This window comes from Cupressus sempervirens, chromosome 2 (assembly GCF_028749045.1).
Source record: "Cupressus sempervirens isolate cs-2001-9-10 chromosome 2, ASM2874904v1, whole genome shotgun sequence".
Classification (NCBI taxonomy): domain Eukaryota; kingdom Viridiplantae; phylum Streptophyta; class Pinopsida; order Cupressales; family Cupressaceae; genus Cupressus; species Cupressus sempervirens.
The window spans coordinates 517,866,638-517,883,642 of record NC_143119.1 but is presented as its reverse complement, the minus strand read 5'-3'; the positions used below and the strand labels follow the sequence as shown (position 1 = coordinate 517,883,642).

Below are 17,005 nucleotides of genomic sequence, written 5' to 3'. Positions count from 1 at the left end.
TATGGTGAAACATTTTCTCTTATTGTAAGATTGGAAGGTGTCAGGACCTTGCTTGCATATGTAGTACATAAAGGATTTAAGGTATATCAGATGGATGTCAAATCTACATTTCTCAATGGTATTCTTGATGAAGAAGTCTACATTGAACAACGTAAAAGTTTTGTTGATCCAGACAAAAGGGACATGGTCTGCAAATTACATAAAGCATTATATGGTCTGAGAAAAGCTCTTAGAGCATGGTATGAGAAATTGCATAACTACCTTATTCAGATTGGTTTTCAAAAAACTAATGATAACAATAGTTTGTACATCAAGGGAGGACTAGATAACAAGATTGTTTTGGTAGAAATATTTGTGGATGATACTTTATTTATAGGAAATGATGATATATGCAAAGAATTTTTAGAGAAAATGAACAAAGAATTTGAAATGTCTATGTTTGGTGAGATAAAGTTCTTTGTTGATCTTCAGATACAACAGAGCAAGAATGGTATCTACATCACTTAGTCTAAGTATATCAAGGAGATACTCAAGAAGTTTGGTATGGAAGATTCAAAACCAGCTGGAACCCCGTGTGTACTGGATTAAAGCTTATCAAAGATGACAACTCAAAAGAGGTAGATCAGACCTTATACAGATTAATGATTGGAAAATTACAGTATGCAGTTCATATAAGGCCTAATATTGCTCTTGCAGTTGGTATAGTGGCAAGATTTTCGGCAAAACTAAGAGAAAATCATATGATAGCAATCAAAAGGATCTTGAGATACTTGAAAGGTATTGAAGATTATGGCTTGTGGTATAAACTTAGACAAAATCTAGACTTAAGTGTTTACTGATGCTGATTGGGTAGGAAATATTGATGATAGAAAGAGTACAAGTGGTGGAGCATTCTTTCTTCGTAAAAGGTTTGTATCTTGGACAAGCAAAAAGAAAAATTGCACATCCCAATCTACAACAGAAGTAGAATATGTTGCAACAACAGTGAACTGTTCCAATATTGTTTGATTCAAACAGTTGTTGGAAGACATGAAGGTTGAGATCAAAGAATCAATTGTCATGTTTTGTGATAATACAAGTGCAATTAACATATCAAAGAATCTAGTGATGCATTTCAAAACCAAGCACATCGCTATAAAATACCACTTTGTCAAGGAATTGGTGCAGGATAAAGAAATCAGATTGGAATATGTCCATACAAAAAAATAGATTGCAAACATATTCACCAAGCCATTACCTAAGGATGCATTCTTGTATTTAAGAGGTAAGTTAGGGGTCATTCCCCTATCTGAAGCTCACTAAAATAAAGTTTTAGTGATGCATCAACATGAACCAAGTTGAAGATCTATCAATTGATGCAGCATAGTCAAGAGAACATTGCATATGAATCAGTACTCAAGGTACATTGATACTCATTTGGTATGTGTTGTCTTTGGCATGTGTTGTCAAAGAAGGAGAGTTTACTGTCATATCTATTTGGAGAAGAAGCTATGTAATTCCTTCATAGAGGGAGATTACTGCATTAGAGAAGTTTGTGGCATAAAATCTAAGAGGGAGTAAATCTCTAACAGAGAAAGATTTATTCTTAAATTTCATTGTGCTATGACATATTGTGTTGCCATCAATGCCAAAGAGGGAGATTGTTGGATACAACTGTCTAATTGTGTGTTGTCTTTGATGTTACACAAATGTCATATTAGTTGGCAGGCAGTGCTTACCAAGCTTACTTGGTTAGCAAGGTGATTTTCCTTATCTATCGAGCATTCCTGGAGATTATTCTAGGAATTCAATGTTTATCGAGCTCACTTGGGTGTCGAAGAAAATTATGGCAAAAAGTAGTGTTAACCGAGCTCTCATGGTTAACGAAGGAAAAACTGGTCAGAGTCAGTGTCTACCAAGCTCACTTGGTTGCCAAAGGATTTTGAAAATTTGCAGTATTAACCAAACATCTATTGGTTAACACAGGAAATCATTTTAGGATCAGTGTTAACCGAGCAAAGTTGGCCAATAAAGGACTTTTATTAATTTGGGATATAAAGTTTAATTTTTTCAAGTATTGATTCTAGCCGACTGAGGTAATGATTATTGGTCATTGTAAGTTTTAATTAAGCCGACTTGATAATCTAAATGGTATAAATGTAAAGTCAAGTTGAGATTCTAAAGTATGAGTGAGTATGCAAGTGTATTGATTGTTTGAAGAGGAAAGTGTGAGCGAATTTGAAAGATGGTTAGATATCCTTGAGGAGCAGCAAAGTTACATTTGATCAGGAAGGATCTAGTGTGAAGTAGAATGGAGATCTATAATCACCAATTCAATTGCATCTCTTTCAGGTCATTTCATTGTTACTTTCTTACCATTGTAGTAGTGATTCCAAAATCTCTCAGTAGAGTTGGTTTAATAGCCAGTCGTAAATCCTTTAACAAGGTGACAGTTCCATTGAATTGTTCTAAAGATCTCTTGCAAGGCTACTCCTAATAGGGTGATTAAATCCTCTAACAAGGTCACACCTAATAGTGTGTTTTGTAACCTTTAACCAAATTGGCTCCTAACAGGGCTCACTTCAAAAGAGTGAAAATTAGTAGCTAGTTACTTGGTGGTTTTTTCCATATTGGGTTTCCATGTTAAATCTGGTGTCTCATGTGTTCATGTCATTTCTTTTATGCTTTCATGTTAATCACTGTGAATATTTAAGATCTATTAAAGTTAACATGCACTACATTTACCGAGTTATAGCAATTTCTATATGTTTAATGAGTGACATCAGTAATTAGTTTTATCGGACATTTAAGGGATATGTGGATTTGTTTTTGTGGTAATTGATTCACCCCACCTCTTAGTTACTCCATTTATATTTCCAATAGTTATTATAATTCTCATACTCCTCTATGACCTCATTGATTCCTTGGGATAGGAATCAAATACTAGCCATAATAATTCCCAAATATTGGTTGGATGGGGAAGGGCTTTTTTAAAGAGAAGTGATCCCATCAATCATACAATTTCACACATCTTGTTTTCCATCCATTAAGTTTTTTTTATCAGGTTCACAATATTTAAATTCTTAGCTAGGGCCTTATAGATAATGCCAATGTGTTGGGGCTATGGAGAGTGCTGGTGGTTTGGGTAGTTTTTGGGATCCACATAAAAGTTACCCTCTTTGTTGGGTGTCTTCTCACTCAACCCTTACTATGGTGACCTCTTCTTTGATTTCTTAGGAGATAATCCTGATTACTAATGTGTATGGTCCTATTGATTTTGTGGGGAAGGTAGGACTTTGGTCACACATCTGGTATGTTAGAAATTGTCATCCTCTCCATTGTTGGATTTTAACAAGAGATTTCAATTCAATTTTGTGTCTTGAGGAGAAGAGGGGTGGGTTGGCTTGGTTGAGGTTGTCAATTGATCTTCTTTGCAAAAATATTGATCTTTTGCATTTGTTTGGTATTAAGCTAGCTAATCAACTCTTTACTTGGAATAATAGAAGGTTTGGAGTTGAAGCTATTTCTAAATGTTTGGATAGATTCTTGGTTTCCTTCTTCTGGGTAAGTGCCTCCCTCACTTTGTCTTTTGAAAGTTTGGATTTGAGGGGTTTTGATCATTGGCCAATTAAATTTTCTTCTATTCAGGTGTTTACTCCAAAAAATCTTGCATTCACGTTTTAATTTATGTGGCTTCAGGACTCTTCTCTTCATGTTCTTATTGTGTGCTAGTGGAGAGATGGTGCCCTCACCTATGGTACTACTATGTTTTATTTTTCTAAATACAAATCAATATGTCAAAATGAGACTTAAGAAATTGAACAAAGAATGGTTTAGAAACCTCTATGGTATGAAGGGGCAAGCTCGGGAGCATCTTGGTGCCATTACTAAATAGATTCACGATCTTGGCTTCTTTGAGGCTCTTGAAAAAGTTGAATACGTTTCTTTGAAAGATTTAGAAGAATGGGAACTTAGAGAGGAAATATAATAGAAGTATAATCCTAGAGTTGATTGACTTCAGGAAGACAAAAAGAACACTACCCTTTTTCATAAAACTATGCAATCTCGACAAAATTAGAGTTATATTTATTCTTTGGTTAATTCAGAGGGTGTGCAACTTTCTTCATTGTCATCATTGTTCTAGGACGCTAGCTGGTTTTTGTCTTCTTTTCTAAGGATTCTCCTCCAGTTGACAATGAAGAGAATATTATCTTATCTTATATTCCTTCACTTGTCACCCAAGAAATGAATGCTTACCTCATGCAACTACTCTCTTTGGTTGAGTTGGAGGAGGTGGTCTTTGGTATGCATAAGGGAAAAGATCCTGGCCCTGATAGATTTCTTGTTGAATTCTTTTAGGAACTCTGGGACATTATTAATTAGGATTTTTTGGAGGTAGTACATGAATCATACTCTAGTAAGTAGATGATCTGGGACTTGAACTCTACTTTCTTGTTTCTTATTCCATAAAAAAAGGGGCTAATCAACTAGATTTCTTCACATCTATTTCTTTGTGTAATGTGGTCTACAAAGTTATTACTTATCTAATTAGTGAAAGGCTTAAACGATGGCTCCCTACTATTATCTTAGAAGACCAAGGAGACATTGTCATAGGAAGACAAAGTTTTGATGGGGTGGTTATTGCTACTAAGGCTATCCACTTTATGGCTACTTCAAGTGAACGATCTATGTTTATTAAGCACGATATGGCTGAGGCCTATGATAGAGTCAAATGAAATTTCCTTCCAAAAGTTCTTCTTGCCTTTGGCTTTAGCCCAGAATGGATGAGCTAGATTATGAATTGTGTTACTTCTACTTCAGTCTTTATTCCTCTTAATGGCCAACCATCCCAGTTATTTGGCATCTAGGGGTCACCGCTAGGTGATCCTCTCCACCCTATCTTTTTATTTTTATGTTTTGGGAAAATTCATTAAGTTTTAGGTATGTTAGAACTTAATTTAGGGATTGCATTAGGATAATGGGTTACCTTCTCTTTCTCATCTTCAATTTGTTCATGACATTGCACTTGCAAGAATTGTTGAGGTCCAAGAGGCTATGACCTTATACTCTAGATATCAACTTGGCGATGTTAGGAAAAAAATTTAATGACCATAAATCATCAATATATATCTTTTAACATGCTAGAGCCTATTCAATGGAGGATTGCTAATATTTTGTGCTTCCATATTGGGTTGCTCCCTTTGACATGCCTTGGCATTGCTATAGTTGTTTCTAGGCAGCCACGACTCTTCTCGAAGGATTTTTTTAACAAGATTTGAGAGAAGGTAAATCATTGGACTCGTAAATGGCTTTCTACTGTGGCTTGAGTCACTCTTCTTCAACTTGTTATTTTAGGCTTTACCTATTTATAGAAGCATGGTTCAGGCAGCTCATGTCTACTTGCTCCCGGAGTTTGCGGCTCTTTCTCAACAATTCCTTTGAAGTGGTAATTTGCATAATTCGAAATGAAATTTAATTAGTTGGACAATTATTTTTAGGCCTAAGGAGGATGGTCTTGGCATACACTCTGCTATATTGAGTAGCCAATCTTTGGTTGCTAAGATTTATTAGCGATGGTGCTTCGGACTAAATCAACTTTGGGCCTACATAATCACTTACAATTATTTCAAGGGTGTTGATCCTCACTCTATTTCCTCACTTCCACAAGAAAGGTCAGGGTCACGTGGTGTGGCATACTCTCAAGAAGGGTGCTCTATTGGTTAAGAGAGGACCTTTTTGGATATGTAAGGGAGGCTCTGAGGCTTTGTTATGGACTGATGCTTGGGGATGAAAACCTATCTTATCCATGTTCACTTGTCTACAAACCCTCTGTGACTCTTTACTTGATTGTACATGGGATAAGGTGGCTCATTATAGGACTTCTTATCACTTGGGTCTTTTTGTTGGCATAGATGGAAGAACTCTTCACATTGGCTTCTTGGGTGATCAAAGGAGGACCACTAGGAGCTTTCTAAAATTTTGGCTTCTAGGGAGTGTTGCTCATTGGAGGGTTAGGATGTTTTTTATTTGGGGGGGGGGGGGGGGGGGGGGGGGGGGGGGGTATGGGGGGGGTGTGGGATACTGCCTCTAGTAAATACTATGTTTCTACTAGGTACCACGAGCTTACTAGACAATTGTTTGGAGATGTTAAGGTGGCATGGTGGAAACAAGTTTGGAATAACTTTTCTTGGTCCAAATGTAATTTTTTTATGTAGTTGGTGATCTATAACCGGTGTCTTACATGGGATAATCTTTGTAAGCATGGTTTATAGGGGCTCTTAGTTTATATGTTGTGCAGTAATGGAGGGGAGTTTGTCTCCCATCTCTTGTTCCAATGCTCTTACTCTATCCAGATTTGACACCTTTGGTGGAATGCTTGGGGCAAAACCCTATTTTCATTTTCCTTCCTTGTCTTCTCTCTGGGTTCGCTTAGGAAGTGCCCCCTCTATTGCCTCTCCTCTTCAGGTTGGGTGGGTTGCTTGTCCTTCATTTATTCTTTGGCATATTTGGTTGGAGATGAATCAATGAATATTTCAAGATGTCGGGATCAGAGTCATTCAACTTTTGTGGAAGATTATACATTCTCTAAAGGACCTAAGTGTGTGTTACATGGGGGTATGGCTCATAGTGACCTTTCCATTTGCAGTCCCCTTAATTTTTAGCTTTACTAACAGGCCACAATGGCTAGAGGCCAATGGTTCCACACTTTGGCTAGACTGACTAGGTGACTGGTGTAGCAATGAGTGAATTATGAGGGGCGTTGGTCTCCTCCTCAGCTTGGAGTTCTAAAAGTCAACACTGATTGGTCTTCCTAGGGGAATCCTAGTCCTCCTAGTATTGGGGGAGTGACTCAATGTAGCTCTGTTGAACTTCAATTTCTTTTTTTAGTTCATAAGGGTTGTCATACTAACAATCTTATGGAGACTCTGGCAATTTTACATACTACGAAACAATGTTGTCTGAGAGGATGATGCAATATTATTTGTGAGTCTGACTCCGAAGTGATTGTGAACCTTCTTACTTTGAAGGCACTTGCAGATGTTAGTTGGCACTTGACTTTAGTTCTGAATCAAATTCTCCTCTTGCGTAGATCTTTGGAGTCTGTTCATTTTACTCACATTCCTTGGGAATAGAATGGAGTTGTGAATTGTTTGGCTAAATGGGCTTCTAATCATGTGCAATATTATAATACTATGGATAAGGGGTAATTATCCCCTCAATTAGCTACTGGACTCAATGATCTTGTTGGTAGGGATAGAGCTCCTAGTTGAACTCTCCCTCTTGTATCTTATTTTGTTTCAGTAAATTTTTACCCCTCTTTTAATCATTTTAACAAAGAAAAATGATTGGAATACATATATCTAGAAGACACAAAGTAGACTTTTACGTGCACATCAACTCACTATTTTTTCCAAGGAGATAGAAACAAACCCACGGATAGTCTTTGGAGAAAATCACATATTCCGTTAAAGCTAAAATCTGGTAAATCATTATCAACAAGGCTTTAATGAAGCGTGTGCTCAATGTATATTAGAATGCTTCGGCGTAAATAGGAAGGTAATGATAATGGTAAGATGGTCAGGGGCCCTTTCAGCTTTATACACTTTCCCTGTTCATCTTGTCTTGTCAAATCATCTCATACCTTGTTCAATTTCACCAAACGAGATAACACATTGCAACCAACGGGGAACGTATCACTATTACCACCATCATTATATTACACAGTGTCATTCACGAAATGACGTTCTTCTTGTCCAATGGTTCAATCATAATTAATGTTCTTTTCTACTTTACCTTCTCAACACTATTGAACTACATTCATCAATAGCCACTTCTAAGAAGAAAAAAAAACACAATCTTCTAGGATTTCTTGCTTGTTCACTTCGAAACATTTAATCTCGATTTTTTTTTGAAGCACGGTTCAGTTTAATCCATCAATATCTTTTTGCCAGGCCCAATGAGAAGATACAGGCAATCAGAAGAAAGAAGATAAAGTTGCAATTGATTGATACCCATTGAAAATAAACAGCATGGAAGGTGTGCAGGACAAGCAAGGCACCCTTTCAATGGCAGTCCTTATCACCAACATATAGCTGTTGGTACACCAATTATTTCCCTTGATTCATTTCTGCAATGGTTAATATTAATGGGTCAACTCACAATTCTTTCTTCTTTACTCAGCTGGTTTTGAGGTTGACACCCCCATTGCATTATAAAAAAGGTGCAGAGAAGAGTTTGAGATCAGATGCAGGGGAGTTTGGGTCAAATGTGAGTGAAGATGACCCATGATACAGAGGCATAGTGTACGTCCAGATCAAATATCATAAATCATAACAACAGGAACCAGGTATGGATCATTACACCCAAAATATATATATACTTACAGACAATCTTTTCATTTTCTGGGTTTATGTAGGTTTATGATTTAGTACACAGGCCTAATATCAGTACTATTTGAGTTTCTGCACACAGGAATATGTAATTGATAATGGATTATCACAGAGTTAGTTTTCATTGGTTGTTTTCTAATTATGGGCTTTGAAATAATGGTATTTCCAAATAGAGCATAGACCCAGATTGATATGTAACCATCTTAACTGTATTCTGTTATGAAAATTGAGCATCTTAGTTGTAATGACCTGTTCGGAGATCTTTGGAACAAGGATGAAATACAAGTCAAGAATGACAACGCACATGATGAGGGCTCGAAAGAACGACCACTCATCAACAAAACACCAAGGTGGGGTAGAATGCAGAATCCTGAAATTTGGTTAAGTTTGAAATCTTGAAGCCTGAAAATTGGCTAAGTTTGGATTTCTAAAGCCTTGAAATTTAAATATGCGATGAATCTTTTGAGATAGGTTTCAGACCTCTCCGAAATAAGATAAAGATTTTAGAAAATTTTAGGGCTTTAGAAATCCAAACTTAGCCAATTTTCAGGCTTTAAGATTTCAGAGTTAGCCAAATTTCAGGATTCTGCATTCTACCCCAACTTGGTGTTTTGTTGATGAGTGGTCGTTTCTTCGAGCCCTCATCATGTGCGTTGTTGTTCTTGGCTTGTATTTCATCCTTGTTCCAAGGATCTCTGGGCGGTGCATTACATTAGTTGTATTGTAGAGTTGAAATCACTTTTGTTGGTCATTGATTGACACACAACTATCTTAATTGTAGTGTGTCATGAAAGGTGAGCATTCTATTCATCAATCAATATCATTCTCTAACAGGAATATGCATAGGAAATTAGGAATATGTTTTCTATTTTTCTTTTGGTGTGTCAATATATATTCTCATTTTACTTCTAAAATGAGCTTATGTCCATTCCAAAAAGTAGCTGTTATTGGAATAATCATTCTTATTCTCAATTCCTATGGTTGTAACCAAACTGACCATAAGAATAAATTTATATTTCCTAGTGATATGATCAAGCTTTGATTCCCTATTCCTTGGTCTTGTGTACTCTTCACCAATCAAAGCTTAAACTAAAATTATAGTTAGAAAAGACCCTGTTTTGCTTTTCAGGAGTAGATTTAGATTTATAAAGAAAATGTTATTAGTTTGACTTCAGAAATCTCTGACAAACACTTGCATATCTAGACAGAAAAATCTGTAACATAAATTTTTAGAGGAATGTCAATATGACAGTGTTATTTTTGCTGCATGTCATGATTTCGTATCATAAGAATTGCGGTCGAGAAGTTTTGGATGAATTTGGTGAAATGAAATTAAGTGAATGAATTCATTGAGAGCTGGTACGGTTTTCCACAGATTATATAATCAGAAGATAATCAGCATTAGGGATCCAACTGTCTAGAGAATTACGTGAATTAGATATCCAACTCTAGGGATGATATTCATTACAAAATCTCTCTGTCATTATTCATGAGCTAAATTTTGAAAATCTTTTCCATAAAAATAATTTTATTATTATTATTGAGAAGTCTGTAGCAGCTGTGTACCTCCATTGCAAATGTCTCTACACAGCTGTTGTGTAATGCAATAAATAGCTTTTTATAGTAGTCGCGTTAGTCTGCAAGCATCTTTCTGTATAATCTATGGCTTTTTCATTTCTGTTTTGTTTTCTAGTAGAAGCTATGCAGTTGTTCCAGCCGTTGCATATGACATCTGAAGTAAAGAATAACAATGTCCTCAATGAGGTCAACATCATATGCAGAAATTGTCTTAGATTTCTACATGGCTCCATCTTTTCAGAAAGCTCTGTTCAAAGTGTGCTAATACGCAATCACCAAACTCAAATTTATTTCTGTTTCCCTTACTATTATTTGCTCTCTCAATTGTTGAAGGAAATCTCTCATTTATCTGTCAAATCTTCTACGACTAATATTTATTTGATCATTAACTTCTACGATACGGAGAACTAGAATATCCATACACTTTTGGGAGGGCATATATATTTTATACTTTTATTTACTGAATTATTGTGTGCAACCTCAAACACAAAATTCATGTTTATACTTTTAAAATTACATTTCATTCTAAGTAGGCTATGTAAAGTTATGTAGTCAATTAGTTTGTATTCACAAATCTAGAGTATTATTATATTAAAATAACAATTATATTTATATGTTATTTTTTTAAAATTATATATTTTTTCAACTATTCTAATATTTAATTAAAGTTAAATTATATTTAACTCTTTATTGTGTTCTTTTATAAATGATTTCATTAATCCTTACAATATGTAAGATTATTTTTATTTGAGTAACACTCCATCTTGTTTAAAAAAAATATTCAAACAATTTTTTTTCTAAATCTTGATTACTTTCATATATGTTCATACTTTTTGAAAACTTCATCTCCAATTTATACTTCTCTTATTGAACCATAGTTGATGAATTCTAATTGCACCAAACTATAGACAAATATACGTTTACTTAAGTCATGTTAGTTTAGTAAATTTCAGATTTTTATAGAAGAAAACAAATATTTCATCACTTGAAATAACTTCCTTAGAGATAAACCATAATGCTTGATGCTCTGTAGACCAAATATACAAATTTGCAACAATAACTGTATTCATCCATCTATCGTTATATGATAGCATATAGTTCACATATTAGTTATTTTACTTTTTCATCATTGAGTATGAAATGATTTTGTCATCGCAACTTCAAATAGATCTCGATATTGCACTATTAACATAACAATCAAATCTCAACACCTTATTGAAATATAGTATCAAATTAAGTTCTTAGTTCATTTATCTTGGAAAATTTAAAAGTTTTCTTGACTATTATAAACCATTTGAATAATTATATCTATACTTATTGTGATTTCATTTATTAGTGAGACAATCTCATCGAAATTCCTAATTCATAATAATATTCTAATAAAACATGTGTGTCCATGAAATCTTGATTTGCATGTGTGCATTAGTGTTGACCATTCCAACATCTATCTTTGTAAATGAAAAAAAAAGATAACTATAGTGACTCAATAGTCATAAAAACTACATTGTTTATATTTATTTGAGCTCCTCTCTCAACATTTGAAACAATTGGCTTAAATATATCTAAGTAACTTTGTAAAATCATCTTTTAAGATTCTATTTTCCTTGTGACATAAAAGAATCTTTCAAAGGGGACCTAAAACTCTTTACAAAAAGGATTAAAAATGATAAACCATTTATGCCCAACCATGATCAAGAAAGAAAAAGAAAAACATTAATAACATGACAAATGAAAGCCACCACCAAAATGCTCACTAAAAAAAAACCAGAAATAAACAAGAACACAAACAACAAAGAACCACACAATCTCCTAATAGACACTAAGAAAATTTTTTGAGCAACTTAGAAACCTCAAGCTCAAGTTTCTCCATGTTATCTAAGCCTTCTTAAGGCCTAGGATCTCTTTCTTGGTAGTTTGGTCCTTCTTGTGTGTGTTCACTTGATTCCTTTATCTAGGGCCAAACATGGTCCCCAAGGGGTTATCTTTGTCATCAACAAGTTGGATTATATCCTTCTCATTTCTAGTGTTCTCTAGCTTGGAGACTGGATTACTTAGGTGATAAATAGAGGCCTTCAAGAGCTTGTAATGCTCATTTCCTATGTATTTGAGACTTCTTGTAAACCCATATTCTTTTTCTCCAAAGTGGAGAGGCTTTCCTCCAGATCCTTGAGTTTCATACCCCTATACTCATTAATGTCAACTCTATCCTTACCAAAACCACCCATGGAAATAACAATAACTATATCCTTCCCCATAATAGAAGCCTTTAATTACTATAACTTTTTGTTTAGGGAGTGATGTTTAATCTTGATATCCCTAATTTAATGGAAGTACAACTTAATGACTTAAGATATCCACAACACCATCTCTAGCAATATGTGGGAGATTAATCTCCTATTCATAGATAAAGTCACTAAGAACTAGCATAGAAGACTCCATTAGGGAATTCCATTAACCCAAACATTATTAGAACCCAAAGCAATAAAAAAATTCTTACAAGAAATAGATGGGTTTAAAGGGGTGGCAGGCTCCTTAATCACTTTCACTTCCTCCATTGTTGGAAGGGTAGTATCTTTAACAAAAATGGTATCATCTTCATCTCCTATTTGGTCTTGTGTTGCATTAGGAGGTAAAGGTGATGACCAATCATGGAAAATCTCCTTAGGGATTTTGTCTCTCTACGAGGTTTGGGCCTTCTTCTTCAATGTGGAGCCCATATTCTCCAAGTCAGTATTCATGTTCACCTCTCCATCATCATAGTCTTCATCTAGCAACTCCTAAATCTCATAATTTTTTCTCTTGTTACCCTTCTTCTTAGAGACCTAAGATATTTCTTCTTGGAAAAAGAAGAGGCCAAAGATTTGCCTTCTTTTTAGCCAATCCTTTCTTTCAAAACTTAAAATCGAAATCTTTTACAATATCTATTTTATAGTAGTCCCCTTCATCAACATCTTGGGCCAGCTATGTATCTTCTTCATAAGAAAATTTCTCAAAAATTGTAGGACCAATAGCATTAGATTTGAAATACTCAAAAACAAAAACTATAAGTCATTCACGTGGGGTAGGTTTATATCCTCTTTAATTCTTGAACCATTTATGCTCGAACTCATCTAAGAGAATGAGTATTAAAGGATAGAAACCTTTTAGTTATGGAGGAAGTGACCAAGTAGGATGAAGTAATCTAAGTGTAGACCCTTGCGTAACTTCCATCCAACATGCCATACTACATTATGACTCTCAAAACCTTTCTCCATATTTTTTATGGTAGAAGGTGAATAATAAGTATTGTTAATCTTGATGAGGTCCTTCCTTTCATCCTCCTTCAAGAATTTCTTCACCAAAAAATGCAAAAAAATTATGTCCATATAGAATTTTTCTGTAGCACACAACAAAACAATGACTTCAAAGTTAACCCCCTCACGAACACTGATTTTTTTCCTAGAAATGATAATATTTCCCTCATATCACTCCTTGAAAATCTTGGTAATCAAAAGATTATGAATATAAAAATTCTCCATGAGAGGTGTTAAGCCTCCCACATATTAATTTTCCCAAATACTAATATTTCTCTTTTAATTATCATAAAAAAGAGCCTCTCCCCTTTTCCTAAGACCTCCCATATTCATAGAAAAGAACTCTCCCACCACACTCAGGAAGCTAATACACAACAAAAAGAGGAAAATATAGATAACTTAACCAAGAATAGAGCCAAAAAACTACCTAAAAAGAAAGAGAACCCATAAAGTGTGCAAATTAATATCATAATTACTACTCTTGGTGTCAAAAGGAAAACGATTTTTGCCTTTTATTAATTCTTGTACCATGGGAAGTAACATTGTAATCATCATCCAAACCACCCCACTTTCCATATACCTTTTCATAATCAAGGAAATATTTTATCATTAATAAGAAAATCTATCTCACCCTATCATATTTTTTGACTATTAGATTTAAGTTCAATGGTTGTAAGAGAGTCATCTACAATTTTGATTTAGATCTAGAACCATGGGATATGTATAAAGACTCAAAAGAACTTGTAGTATAATCCCTATCTTTATTAATAATATTGTTGATGGACCATTAAGGGGTTATTAGGCCCTGAAGACATCAAACAATATATATTCTAGAACCATGGTTGTAAGAGAGTCATCTACAATTTTGATTTAGATCTAGAACCATGGGATATGTATTCTAGCCCTTTAAGTTCAATGGTTGTAAGAGAGTCATCTACAATTTTGATTTAGATCTAGAACCATGGGATAAGTATAAAGACTCAAAAGAATTTGTAGTATAATCCCTACCTTAATTAATAATATTGTTGATGGACCATTAAGGGGTTATTAGGCCCTTAAGACATTAAACAATATTATTGTAATCACCTTCCAACCACACCTTGTTCTTAGTGAGTATGAGAGAATGAAGAGCCACAATGGATTCTACACAGTGGTTGGTCTGAGGTCCCAACATGAGTACTACTGCATCAATACACTAACCAAAACCATTTATTATCACTCCCTTACAACCAACTAGCCTAGGGTTCCCTTTAGTCCTCCCATTAAAATTGGCTTTAATTCAACACATAGTAGAGTGCTCCGACATGCTTCACTCCCTATTGCCCCCTTAATATCTAAATATGGTTTGAATATATCCCAAGAAGAACCTAGTTGATGACTGTTGCCAACTTTTATTTTTTCCCTTGTCAGCTATAATTGTTGGTATTCATTGAGGTTTCTATCCCAAATTGATGTCTAAGTAGCCTTTAGGTAACTTACTTCTCATCATTCCCAAGGCTCTCACTTTCTATGTTTTTTGGGTCTCATTTTCTTTGCTTTTACCTATTTCTCCACATAGGTTTCTTGTTATTATAATGCATTTGGGGTCTAGGTGATTAGGTGTACATGGGATGTGTTTTAGGCATCTTCCTGATGAGAAGTAAGTCTTCCTTGTTTCCTATTTGCTATCTTGCTTCAACATTCCATGTCCCATGGATTCTCAGCAATCGGGCTAGTTTTCCCCCTTGGTGAAGTTCATCAAGAATGAACCCAAAGGTATCAACAAGCTGTACACTTGATTGTATCATGATTAAATGATCCATGAAGGTGTAAATCGAAGTAAGGAAGATCTCGAGTTAAGTTGTAGAGGTAGAAATATACTTTTATGAAGAAAGACATATCTGTGGGTTTCTAGCTGCTTGCTAATGGAAACACAATTATTTTGTTCTACTTCCTAAGCTAATATGGATTGTGCCAATTTTAACTATTTACGTATAAGAAGGATGAGCATGATGTTAAAGGAACTATTTTGAGCCCATCATGAATGATCCATGCTTGAGACCTCACCTTGTAGCCATAAGATCAAGATTAAAAGGAAGTTGTTGAAAAGTTATCTTTGCTTTGGAAAATGTTTCCTTTAGAGGGGTTTTCTATCCTTGGATATTATGGAAATGTTGATCTTCTCTCTCTCCCCCACACATGTTAGGTTATCTACTAGGTCTTCATTCCATACTCTAAAGGGAAAAGAGGCACTTTCCACTAAACTAAAGTCCTTGTTTTGGTAAGTGGCCTTTAATAATAAGACTTTACTTTAATTAAAGTAACAAGGCTTTTAGGGTTAAGATTTTTTATGTGCATGAAAAAGGAAAGTGTAAATAGTCATTGATTATGAAATTTAATGCAAATCCTACCATTATGATCATTTTCTGAACTTAATTTTGTTAGAGTAAATAATTAATTATTAATTATTTATTCTATTTACTTAAGCTTACTTAGGTTAATGTATTTATTTAATATTTAGAAGTTAATAGTTGTAGTGATGAGTTATTGACAACACGGGAGTTTGTTCCCTTCTAGCATGTTCCACCTTTTTGTGGATGCTTAGTTGTCAACCTTATCTTCTACCACTTTCCAGCTTGTTCTACAAGCTTCCATGAGGCATTTATATTTAGGCTCTCTCATTGTATTTTCTTGACTCATAACTCATTTTCATTGTAAATACATTTTCATTGTTTTATAATATGTTCTCTCTCATGTTTGTTTAGGGTTTTTCCAAGCTCCACCTCTTCCTTCTTGGTTTCCCTTCGACAAGTTATTTGCATGCAGGTGATCTTGGCAAGCTGTGGAGTTGGATTTCATCAACTCCTACAAATTTCACTTATGTGGCACCAACATTCAGATTTCTATATCTATTTCATTGGAATTGCCTAAAATTTGTTTCCTCAAGTATTTTAAAATGACTATTTATCAAGAATTTCATCATGTGCAATCATAGTAAATAACAATCAAAGTTGCAGGTTATGATAAGCTTATAGGCCTAGAGGGTGAGTTGATGGATTTAACAAATACATCATTCAAGTTTTATGATTTAAATGATCTCCATAGAAGACTTAACTCTCAACCTATTGACCCAATCACTCCAAATTTAAAAGAAAGTGGATTAGTAGAGGTGGCTAGATTTCCCATGGCTATAAAAGCTCCAAAGCTAGTAAGAGAGTGCATTAAGAGATACGATCTAGAAACAAAGTAGATTTAGTTTTCTAATTAGTCTATCCTCTTAATCAATAATGCTATAATGCAATCTATATTTAGCATACCCATGAAGGAAGAGTATTGTGACATCGACTTCAACTCCTTTGTATTCATGTTCAGTGAGAAGAAGACCCTTAGAAGGGAGGATATGTAGAAGACCTAGTTTCAAATGCCTTGCTCAAAGAAGACTAAGATGCCCAAGACCTTTTTTGGGACCAATCTAAAAAGGGAAATTGGAGATATCCTTGCCTTGCTACTAAGACTAAAGGGAAAGGAGAAAATTCTAGAGTTTATTGAGCACCATTTTTCCTGGTGCAAGCTCTTTCTACCAAAGGTCTACAAATCGACTAGGTCCAGATCATCTATGATGAGCTTGCCTCACAAATGAATTTGGCCACAGGATTCTAACATTTCTGCATGTCCTCTTACCTAATCTATGCCTTGGCTATGCATAACCTCTTGCCTAACCTTCCCAGCATTTAGAATTATAATGAACATACAAAGGTGTATGATTTCTACCCACACCTATAGGTG

General features: G+C 34.8%; 1 protein-coding gene across 19 annotated transcripts in view; it reads left to right on the top strand.

The window, feature by feature from the left end:
* The window catches only part of LOC149573232 (uncharacterized), a 408,940-nt gene that overhangs the window by 268,897 nt on the left and 123,038 nt on the right, over window positions 1-17,005 (top strand). For 6 of the 19 annotated variants that reach the window (XR_016360059.1, XR_016360056.1, XR_016360053.1 and 3 more), the window contains 2 exons: window positions 7,932-8,078; window positions 8,161-8,326. The exons of 4 other annotated variants lie outside the window; for them this stretch is intronic. The gene's annotated coding sequence lies outside the window, so the exon portion shown is untranslated. 9 more of the 19 variants (XR_016360062.1, XR_016360061.1, XR_016360052.1 and 6 more) reach the window with 7 other exon arrangements.